This window comes from Dipodomys merriami, unplaced genomic scaffold, assembly GCF_024711535.1.
Source record: "Dipodomys merriami isolate MVZ:Mamm:240054 unplaced genomic scaffold, mDipMer1.0.p SCAF_1663, whole genome shotgun sequence".
NCBI lineage: Eukaryota > Metazoa > Chordata > Mammalia > Rodentia > Heteromyidae > Dipodomys > Dipodomys merriami.
The window spans coordinates 35,672-48,042 of record NW_027203008.1 but is presented as its reverse complement, the minus strand read 5'-3'; the positions used below and the strand labels follow the sequence as shown (position 1 = coordinate 48,042).

General features: G+C 45.5%; 1 long non-coding RNA gene across 2 annotated transcripts; it reads right to left on the bottom strand.

Annotated features, from left to right (window-relative positions):
• Nucleotides 1-289: 289 nt before the first annotated feature.
• LOC138828879 (uncharacterized) lies at nucleotides 290-8,378 on the bottom strand. Of its 2 annotated transcripts, XR_011372406.1 has the most exons (4): nucleotides 8,330-8,378; nucleotides 4,732-4,848; nucleotides 4,248-4,337; nucleotides 290-3,440 (listed from the first exon to the last, which is right to left on the bottom strand). It is a non-coding gene; the product is annotated as an uncharacterized lncRNA (long non-coding RNA). The 2 variants fall into 2 exon arrangements; XR_011372405.1 differs by having other exon boundaries at nucleotides 290-4,337.
• Between the last annotated feature and the right edge of the window lie 3,993 nt (nucleotides 8,379-12,371).

Below are 12,371 nucleotides of genomic sequence, written 5' to 3'. Positions count from 1 at the left end.
TCCTGACCCTTTCACTGTCTGTTACGCAGTGCTGGGCTGTGTGATCCCAATGGGCTGTGACTCACAGCCTGCCTCTGGGACTGGAAGCCTAGACTTCAATCTGGTGGCCTCATGCTCTTCCTTAGCGTTTTCTTCCAAAGCTGGCATTTTACCACTTGAACCACACTTCTACTTGAGCTGGCATTTTTGCTGCCAGATAGTAAAAAAGAAAAAAGAAAAAGAAAACCCAGAAGTACTTAGTCCTTAACAATGGTAAGGAAATAAAAATAACACTTTATTTAATCCATCATGCCATTTAAATGTAGTTTATCTACCCAGAAAACAAACACAAGTACTTCCCAGGTGAAAAAGGTGAACTATGTCCTTTGTCATGTAAATTTGTGTTCCCCCCCCACCACTACCACTGTCAACATAAGAAAAGGAGTGAGCGCTGGAGAATCATCCCATCAAATCAGACCAGGTGAAGACTAAGTTGCTGCTCCAGGCCCAGGACTAGAGAGAGGTGAATGCGGAAGGAACTCCATTTCATATTGCACATTGGCGTGAATGCAGTCTCAGAGAGTGAGCTTGGATGCCCTGCTGTTGAAACTCCAATAAGAAGAGGACAATGCAACTCCATTAGTCACCACCCTGCCTCTGGACATTTCCATCCTTTCATTAAAAATGAAGCTGGCAAAAGCAGAACTCTACCCCAAGAACAGTCACGATGTTATTTTCAAGCGCGTTCCTCCCTTGCTTTTCCTTCCGCGGGGCCCTGGACAGCCAGAATAGAGCTCCTCCCCATCAGGCTTCACAGTGGCCCTGTGGAGTGCACAGAGGTGTCCTGAGGAGCAGCGAGCAGGTGTGGGACCAGATCTCTTCTCCCAGCCTCCCTCTCCAGTCCCCTCTCCTTCCCATCTCCAACTGCATTCTAAATCCCAATGGCCTAAATTAGCCCTGGGGTACAGGTCACACCAAGAGCAGAGAGGGGGTACAGGTCACACCAAAAACAGAGAAGGGATACAAGTCACACTACCAAGAGCAGAGAGGGGATAGAGTCATACCAAGAGCAGAGAGGAGGTACAGGTTAAACACTGAGAATAGAGAGGGGTACAGGTCACACCACTGTGAGCAGAGAGCATCCTATGGGGAGGGGAGAAGATGGCACCCACCAAGGCTGATGAGCAGGAAACCAAACCACACTCCCGCAAACAACCACACACACACACCAAACAACCACACACACACACCCCAAACAATCATAAACATCCCAAACAACCACACACATCCCAAACAACTACACACATCCCAAACAACCACACACACCACAAACAACCACACACATCCCAAACCACACACTTCCCAAACAACTACACACACCCCAAACAACCACACATACCCCAACCACACACACCCCAAACAACCACACACACCAAACTCAGCAGCATTGCTGTTTTGAGACACATCTGCCTGGATAGTCTTCCATCTCCATGGACCAAGAGTGAGGCTAAGGCTTTGGGCCTAGTCAGGGCTTGGACCTCGACTGTCAATAAATAAGCCATATATGCTGCTCATCCGATGATGTCAATTCGCCAACACAATCACTGGGTGCATCTAAGGTTTGGGCTCAGTAGGATAACAGTGGGACAATACATCCTCAGCTACATGCTGGTGGCTGGCACCTATCATCTCAGCTACTTAGCAGGCTGACATTAGAAGGATCAAGGTTCTAGGACAGACCGGGCAGAAAGGTCCACAAGACACTGTTTCTGGGGGAGAAAAACAGTGCGGTGACATGGGCCCGGGAGTCCAACATCACCAGTGAACCTAGAGGAGGTGGATTCAGACACAGTCATACAACATTGGCAGAAAGCAAAGGAACCTAGAGGCAAGGTTCAAGTGGTAAAGCATCCGTATAACAAGTGCAAGGCTCTGAGTTTAAACCCTAGGATCACCAAAATTTTGAACAGCAAAAATGAGCAAAATGTGCTCATTTTAGGGCTTGTCCTGAGTCAAACCCCAGCATACAGGCTTGCATAACCCTCATTGCAACCTTGTGTGTGTTTACTTGACGTCTGAGAAAGAGTGGCTCCAAACCCAGAAACACTTTGCGATTCTACAGATGGAACTCAATCCCAGCTCCCTAAAAAGAGCTGTGGGTGAAGTGTGTCCTTTCTCCTCTGGACCAGGGTTGACATGGTCTCAAGGCCTGGCCCGGCCACATCTGTGACATTCACGGGTCAGTGAGTGTGGCCCTGTGTGTGCTCTCTCTACCTCTGTGGTTCAGACAGTTAACATGTCCTAGAATTCCAGGTTTTGAGCCAGGTGGCCTGATGTCCCCACCTGGCACATCAAGACACTTACATTTCAGTCTCATCACTTGTGGCCTGAAAATAGCAACACAGTCCAATGTATGGAAAAGAAGAAGGAAGAAAAAGATGGGAACGTCTCCCCCAAAGTTTCAAAGGCTCCTCAAGTTGACAACAGAAGGCAATAGGAGACTCAGCATGAGAATGTGGCACCCAAAATAAAGGCCTTTATCAAAAACTTCCCAGTGGATGGGGAAACTGAGTCTCCAAGAGGCAGACGGTGACCCTAGGCTCTTCCTGCCCAGGGGTAGGTAGAGATGTGGGCTGGAGCTTGAAGTATCTGTGCACCTGTTTTAACCCAGTCAGCACGTGGGTCAGGACACTGGTCCTCTTATACAACATCCTCCACTGCCTCCCCCAGTCTCCAAAAGGTAGGATGTATGCAGGGTGCACAAAGAATCGGCACTGAGAACAGGCAAATCCCTGGGAGCCCACAACACAGATGCTTCAATGTATATTATGTACATCCTGGAAAATCACACATGCTCTTGAAAGTGCAAAGTCAGACTTCCTCTTCCCTCCCTCTCACTTTCCCTCCTCACAGGCTAAGCCTTATGCAGAGGTGATAAAAATCAGCCTCAGGATCCAAACCAATGTCCTCAGTCCTGCAAACCCTTCCAGGAGGCAGGGTGGCAGAGCCAGGCTGCCAGTAGAACACACACACAGACACACACACACACACACACACACACACACAGACACACACACAGACACACACACAAACAGACACACACACAGACACACACACACACACACACACATACACACACACACACCGCTCATCCCAGAGATGGCTTATTGATGCAATTACATGGTTCAAAGCCAGTGGCACCTGACAGGGGAAGAAAAAGACAAAACCAGAAAGGGAGGGATGGCCCCAGCACTACTCCCTTGGGCCGGCTGTACAAGTGCCAAATGCCTTTTCCTTGTGAACCACAGAGGCAGGTGCGGGCCGGCAAGCAGACAGGACCACAGCCCTGGCAACAGGAGGAAGTGGTAGTTGAGGTTTCCCGATAGATCTCCTGATCCTCTCTGGACCTCAGGACCTCTCCTAGGCTCCCCAGTGCTTTCCCTCTCTGGTCTCTGCTTGGCCTGCTCAAGAGGGACAGACAGACAGAAGTTAAAAGAGCAAGATTAGTTTCCTTTCACCCCTAACCCATCTCCTCATCCCTGTCCAGGGGCAGGGAGTACAAAGGTGGACACACAGGGAATCAAGAGCTCCAGGCTGCTGCCATTGGATCAGTGGGAAACTGGGCTGTTTGCATTTCCAAGTGCTGAATGGCCGGCCACTGTGATGTCCATGTTGATAATTCCTGATGCTTTGTATTCCAGCAAATGTTTAATCCCTCACTGATCAATAATCCTCACTCGGCTGTTCTTTTTTCCCTTTTTTAAAGAACCAAATCCCTTTTTACTCTTCAAATCCTTGAATAAAATTAGGCTGCTTTAGCCCTGGATGCGTTATTCCTCAAAGAAGCTGTGTGGTTTCATAACCTCGGTTGGGGTATTTTTAAAGGGACTGCCTAGACACACTTGTTCTTGGTGTCACCTAACTTGTCTCTGCAATTGCTGTGTGTTATAAGCTGGTCTCCTCAGACACTGCTTTCAACACAGATCTACTTTTTTTTTCGCTCAAAAGAAGAAAATAATTCAAAGTGAAGTTATTTGCCCTAACTAAACCAGTGAGTCTAATCTTTGCATTCCTGGCTTACACTTAAGTCCTTCTGTACAACTTGATTTCTACCTTCCATCTATAATTTCTTTCCAAAACCATATTGAAAAGAAAACAGCTCCATTCCTAGGCCATCTTAAGAAGCTGTACTTCTTTCTTAGAGGCACGGCTGAATGTTTTGGAAAATGCACATGACACATGGAAAGAGACAACGGCTCTGTGCTCACAGGGGATGGGCTGGCAGGGGGGTCTCACAATCCACTCCAGGTCCACCAAAGTTCCACAAACAACGGCAACAGAAAGAAACTGCCTTTCATCTGTAGCAGCAACCAAAGCAGCAACTTTCACCAAAGCTAACCCAAGCCAGGAGTACATCCCACACACACCAACCACTTCCACAGTTAGCCCATAAGAGCCCAAGCAGCTCACCACAATATGTATTAGAAAAACACATAATTTGTGGTGGAGAAAGAAGAGTCTCTCATACAAAAAAGAAAAAAAGGGGGGGGGGAAGCTCTTTCAAATGCAATTAACCAAAAGACATATTTCCCCTGTGTTTGTAAAGATCACTCTATGAGAAGCATAGTTTTTGTGTGAGAGGAGGGGGGGGTGGAGAGAAATGGGTTATCCCCACTAGTTAAGAAAGACAATTAAATTACTGGAGATTACCTTCATCATTAAGGAGAATGGGCTTTATTCATATTTACAGACCTAAGCAGACTTCAGTTTCCAGGTCACAAATGAATCTCTTCTCGTCTCAGATGCACATGTGGACACTGACATGGGCTGCTGTTGAGTTGATTGGATAATAATCTTATTCTCAAGCTCCTGGTGGAAAGAAGAGCTCCAGAGGAGGGCAGCAGGGGGAGGGGGAGATGGGTGAGGGAGGGAGGGAGGGAGGGAAGCGAGGAAGGAAGGAAGGAAGGGATAAAAAGAAGAATCCAATCATGTATTCTTCCTGGTTGGAATAAAAACGTAACCCCAGTATCCTGGAAGGGTTTCAAACACAGGCGAACAGTGTGCAGGAGGGTGTGTTAACAGCATGCCTTACCGGTGTGGCCTGCCTGAGACACTCTTAATGAATATTACTTCCTTCCCATTGGCTGTTCCCGCTAGAAACCCAGACCCATCCCTCCTTTCAGAAGTCAGTAATTCAGCTCCAGCCAAAGTCCAGAAAACATGCTCACGCAGGGACAAGGCTCCACCACCGATCCATAACCTTTGTGTCCTACAGTCAACCTGACCAACAGTACATAGGAGTGAATTTTTTCTGCCTTGGGTTGTGTTCCCAGCTTTGTGTCTGTTCTAAACTGAAGGTCCATCAAAGAAAAGAAAAATAGACAGCTTTCTTTAGAGAGAACATGCTGTCCTAAATGCTGGGGAGAAAGAACTTTCTCAATCAGGCTTCCAAAACCAGATCTGAAACGTTGTCTATATCTTAAAATCCATCCAGGTGATTTTTTTTTTAAAAACTCTGTGCCAAAATAAAGTAAAATCCCCAATTAATATATGTCCTTTTGTGGACTGAAGCTTCATCTCCCTCTGAAATGTCACATACCAATGCACCCTTTGAAGAGCTGTTCAGAATCACTTGGAGCAGCAATATCTAAGCAGTACACAAATATGCATTCAGGTGACAGGATGACTAAGTTTTCTTTTCCAAACAATGCTCTTCTCCCTAACTTCTCCTGTCTGCTTACTGACAGGAGACCTGATGTTCTCAACATTTTAAAGCAGATTAATTTTTGAGAATCTGAGCAGATATAATTCTTGCTCATAAGAAAAAAAAAGCAACAAAAAATTGAAGGTGGGACAGAAGAAATGGAGAAAAACATTTTATTTTAAAAAATAGTAATAATAAAATATTTTGTGGCCTATTCAGTATTTCCCATATATAATTTATTAAAATTAGATCAAATTACGAATATTAAGTGCTCATTTGAACTAAAGTGCTTCCTCTTTCATACATACACGCACACACAAACAATTTGTGTTGTATCAGTTTCAGAAGGCAACAGAAACTCTAAGGATACAAAGAAATATGCTGTCCCCAGCCTCTAATACAAAGCATGCTGGGCAGCCCTGAGCTCCTGGATTACTGAAAGGTGTTTCTGTGCACATAATAGCAAGGCCTCCACCTCTCCCTCCCTGCCTGTAACTCATTGCACAGCTGCAGGAAGCTGTGGCTCTAGTCCCCTTATCTAAGGTCCTTGGTCCTTGTTCCATAAACTATTTTCCTTACCACTATTAAATAAATGAGATGTCCTTCCTGTAATTCTAGGTTTCTGTGTTTAGAATGGAGGTGATTTTGTTTATAATGCTTTGCTGAAGAGGGAAGAATAAAACTGAGCTCTCGCTCCAAGAGTGTTTATTTATGCTATTATAAGAGCAAACTAACTTTTCAGCACTTAGATAAAAAATCAGTTTGCAAAGGCTAAACAACTTTCCTGTCCCTACACCAAGAGTGGGGGTAAAATAAAAATATTCATTTGACCTAAGACGATCACATGAGAGTTGTAAGAGTCTTCCCCCCACTCTTGAGAAAAGAGGGTAAAACCTGGGCCATAACCAGTGCCTGAGTCTGCCATGACCTCATCTAGGGGCCTTCAGCCTATGTCTGTGTGGGGTGTGTGTGTGTGTGTGTGTGTGTGTGTGTGCTTCAGCCTGTCTGTGTGGTGTGTGTGTGTGTGTGTGTACACCAATGCAGACAAAGTCCCTATGTGCGGCCGATGGCCTGGTGTACTAGGGTGGCATGGTTCCTCAATAAGTGTAAATTACATCCACGTCTCCAGATTTGTTTCCATGAACTATACTAGAAAAATGCATCTTAACCAAAGAAAGATATATATTATCACAGATACAAGATCATATATAGTATGTGATATATCATTGTATGATTCAATTCATACAGAGCTGTAGGCATAAAAATAACTTAAGTGGATATTGTTCAAAGTGGTAGTCATTCTGGAAGGTAGCAGCTTGGAGAGACCTTAACTTATGAGGCACTTTTTGGAGTGCTGGAAGCGTTCCATTTCCTGATGGGAGTGGTACGTATAGGGGGACTCATGTGTATATTTGCCATTGGATTTTATACTTTCTAGTATGTGAGTCATTCCTCACCAAAAAGAAAAAAAGAATCTACCAAGTAAGTTCAGTGATCATTGATGACTTCTTTAAAATACATTATTTTTGCCAACTTCAAAAAAAAATCTGTGAGAAAAAAACGGATTCTTTGCTCTGTTCATTATGAGAACAAAATCAAATGTGAATAATTTAGTGACGGGTTGAGGTTTGACATCTCAAAGCGTTTGGGGCCTGAATTTTTCAGAAGCTCTTGGTTTCACGGTTCACGTTGGCACTCCAGGGCTTCACATCATCAGAATTCAGATATCTGCACTTGGCAATTTTATATGTGGACATCTACACGTCACATTCTAACAGCACATCAAAACTCATTACATCCAGAAGCAAGTTTGTTATCTCAAAATAGGCACCTTCTTAACCACCTGCCCCCACCAAATTCCTTCACCTTGTTCTATTTTTGTGTCAGAGAGTTTCTCCTTTTCTCATTACCCACTTGGAAATTTGTCTTTGAGTAACTCAGCTGTGCTTTCATACTGACTTTCCACATCTCTCACATCCTACTCTTGGCCACCACTCCTATGAGCGTATTAGCAATGAACGCCTAATTAGTATTATGGTTCCTGTCTCTGCCTCCACAACACCACCGAGGAAATCTTCCCTCTGTGCTCCTGACAGTCCTCTGCTGCTGCAGCACAAAACCCGTCCTCAATGTGACATTCAAGGTCTCCTCTAGCCTCCTCTCCCCACGCCTCCACCGCAACCCTACTGTCCCACTGCACCTCACCAGCACAGGAAGGGACCGGGCATATTCCTCCCCCACCACCCCTGCTCGTGCCTCGAATCCTTCCTTTCTATGACATCCAAATATTGCATACCTCATAAAGACAAAACATTCACTGTCTCCCTGAGATGATTTCTGTGAAATGGCTTTCCCCATTGAAGTGCCTGTGTGGTTCTATCAGTGGTCAGGCAGGTAATTCTCACCTATGCCAATGTCTCCCAGTGTTCGCTGCCCCTTTTATATTGTGGTTTTGTTATCAGTGGTGGCACACATCAGTTTATAAATACAATGCACCTTGATCATGCCACCCCTTCATCATTCTCTCCCAACTCTCCCAAAACCAGCCCTGTTCTCAATTCTTGGTTTCACAGGATACATGTTAAGTATTATGGTTGCCTTCCTCTCTTCGTTCATCCACCCTCCCTCCCCTTGACCTACTCATACCTTTAAAGTGCCAGTTTCCTGGTATTCATTTCATTGGACTATGAGTTTGTTTTCCTGGGGAATTTTACCATCCGAATTCTCCCCTGCAAATACCATACTTCAGTTAATACATCTGTGTACACTTGCATACAAACTGTGTCTGTTTAATTGTACACTTACGAATTAGTTTCTCATTTCCATGTGTGTAAGGCCTTGTCTTCACAAAGTAAAATAAGAAAATTTCCAAGTTGAAAATTATATTAAGTGAAGTAAGCCAAGCCCAAAGAAACATAGGTCCCATGGTTCCCCTTATTTGCAATATCTAGTATATGTCTGAGTCAAGCAGAAAAAGTCAGATGAGGTAATGTTTGGGAAATAAACCCTAAGATATGTATTCAAATGTTTTCTTTCATGCGATGGTTTCTAACGCATTTATAAGATTATTTCTTTGTTGCTTTGTATGTCCCTCCCCCATTTTATAACCCCTACTTTCACTGTATTTGATGTCGGTATAATTTGTGGAGGGGAAAGGGAAAAACAAGTCATTTAAACGAGGATACAGGTGGACCCATTGCGACAATGAGAAGTACAAGTTGTCATGTCGAAAACGAACTTTACAACTTCGGTGGGGAGGGGGAGGGGAGGATTGGGGGAAGGGGGGATGTGAAGGGATGGGAAGGGGAAACAAAGGAGGAGGCTACAATGCTTGATGATAAATGTACCCATTATCTTGCCCATGTAATTGTAACCCCTCTGTACAGTATTTTCACAATAAAAAAATATAAAAAAAATTTCCAAGTTGATGAACTCCAAAGCCAAGTGTTATTTTTTCTCTATGACTCAAGTGTCTCAATGAAGATCTGCTCAGAAGTCGAACTCACAAATTACTAAGTTAGAAACATCAGCAGGGAATCTGTGTTATGTTTGCATTGCATTTAAAATGTCCTTACTAGGATATATATCAACAATAGAATGATGATCTTTTATGTTTGCACAGGCTTTTATGCCCCACCTAAAGTATCTCCTGATTCCCCAACCTTTCAAGTGAAGACAACAGCTTTTATTGGGGTGATTTTTTTGGGGGGGTCCAGTCATGGGGCCTGAACTCTGGGCCTGGGTGCTGTCCCTCAGCCCTTCAGCTCAAGGCTAGCACTCTATCACTTGAGCCACAGAGCCACTTCCGGCTTTTTTCTTTTTGCTTATGTGTTGCTGAGGAATCGAACCCAGGGCCTCAGGCATGCAAGGCAAGCGCTCTACCACTGAGCCACCTTCCCAGTCCTGGGGCCATTTAACAGAGCAAAGCCACATTCTGGAGACAGATAGTCCAATTTCCTTTGGAACAAAGAGACGAAGTTCTCCAACTCTGGCAGACCTGAAGTCAATGCCAGTTCACGTGATTACCTGATGCTGAATTACTTAACTTCTTGTGTAAAAAGATAGGGCTGCAGAGGTGCCCACCTCCTATGTGTTGTGAAGATGATTTGAGGAAATGCCAGGCATCAGGTGCTATGCAGAGAAGAAAGTCATCAGGGGCAGAACTCCCATGCTGCACCCAGAACCTCCCCCTACACCTCGCCCCCACTACACCCCCCACGGCTCCCACCGCACCCTTCCATCCCCACCGTGTGGGCCTCCCCACTCCCGGCTGGCCAGTCACCCCCTGACCTGGGCCGCCCTCCCGCTGGACCAGACACCCCTCCACCACTAATGGGATCCTGGCTGCACAAGGCCTCTGTCGGCTCTGCAGGCCGGGGAGACAGCGCCCTCAAGTGGCCACCTGCGGAGCAGCACCTGCTGCCCTGTCCAGGGGGGCGGGCGGGCCCAGAGCCTGGCCAGGCAGCTCCCCCACCAGGCACAGGGCCCCACCCAGCCTCCCTGCTGTGCCAGGTGCCCTCCTCACCAGTCTCTCTGAGATGAGGGTGAAGTTGGTCCAGACTGCCTCCAACTGAGAGCCTCCAACCTCTGCCTCCAGGACCGCGGGGACCACGGAGTGGTGGGCGTTGGGTGCAGTCAGGGTGGGAGCCAAGGCCAGGCTGGGCCTGCCAACCCTCAGCCCGGCTGGCCCCACTGATCCCCCTGACCCAGCGACCCTACGACCCTGGCCCCGCGCAGAGCAGCAGGTGACCCACAAGCTCTGTGCTCTGCTCCCTGAAGAGCCACGGAAGAGCGGCCCGGAGCATAAGGCAACATTCACACCCAGCACCTAGGACAATGGAATGACTCACACTAACACCACACACACAATCACACACACCACACACGGTCACACTCCACACACCACACACACCACACACGCTCATTCAATCACACCACACACACCACACGCTCACAGTCAATTACACCACACACACGCTCACTCACACACCATACACCACTCACACCACACACCACACATGCTAACACTCAATCACACCACCCATTTTACTCACACCACATATGTTCACACTCACAATCACACTACACACGCTCACTCAAATCACACCACCCACACACCACACATGCTCATACACCACACACCACACACCATACATGCTCACTCACATACACCACACACGATCACACCACACCACACCTACAGCACTCACACCACACTCAGTCATACCAAACTCACACCACACAGTCATACCACACTACTCACGCTCACACTCACCACACACCAAAAGTACCACACACTACATGCTCACTCACTTAATCACACCACACACACCACACTCACACTCAATCACACACACCACACATGCTTGCTCACAATCACACCACTCACACCACATACACCACACTCACACCACATGCTCACACTCATACCACACCACACACACACCACACATGCTCAGTCACTCAATCATACCACACACACCACACACACACTCAATCACATCACACACACACCACTCACGCTCACACATACCACCCATCACCCACACTCACACTCGCACACTCACCACACACCACACACACACACACACAACCCCCCGGTCTGTCACCTTGAGCTGAAGAGCGCAGAGACAGCACCCAAGCCCAGAGTTCAAGCCCCACAACTGACCCCTCCAAAAAAATATCTTGAACTGAACATAGCATATATGTATATATGTGAAATAACATGGCAAAATTCCTTTGTGTAATACACACTTAAAAAATGAATGATAGGAAAGTAATATAGGCTCTTCTGGGTGATCAGGTACTAGCAGGAGGGAAGAGGGACAAGGAGAGGGCAAATTAAGTACTTTACACATGTATGAAAATAGAATAAAACTTATTTTCAACGATTTGTATGCATGTATGGAAATGTCTGAGAGCTAATATAGTAGAAGCCAGGCACTGGTGGCTCACGCCTGTAATCCTAGCTACTCAAGAGGCTGAGATCTGAGGATCGAGATTCAAAGCCAGCCTGGGCAAGGGAAGTCCCTGACACTCTATCACCAATTAACTACCAGAAAACTGGAAGTGGTGCTGTGGCTCAAGTGGTAGAGCTCTAGCGTTAAGCTGAAGAGCTCAGGGATGGTGCACAGACCCAGAGTTCAAGTCCCACAACTGACAAAAAATAAATAAATAAAGAAAAAAAAGACAGTATATATGGCTTTAAATCTAATATATTAAACTTTATTCTTAGGAGTAAATAACCAAGCATTTCTCAGTTTTCTGAGGTCTCATTAGCAGTATAATAATTTCAGTAGTTCATCTAGACATAAAAAGTCAAAGTTTATTCCATAAATAAGAACACAATTTAATCCAAAATTACTAAGAGTCTTAAATGCCATCTTATTTTCCTCTACCTATGATGATATTTTTTCCTCCAAGACTGAATAAATAATACTAAACTAAGTGGGTATCCAATGACTCACCTGTACACTTGAAAATTTCACTTTTGGATTATTATCTATCTCCCATAAGCCTTCATTGAAGCCTTTTTATTTATTTGGTTTGCCATACTTTTCCTTATTTTCTGAGTAAGGAAATATATCCTTTGGTCCTAAAAAAGCACTAAAACAGAAGAAGATAATAAGTGCAATGCAACCTCAAATAAATATATACATAGTGCATTACTAAAATAACACTATTATAT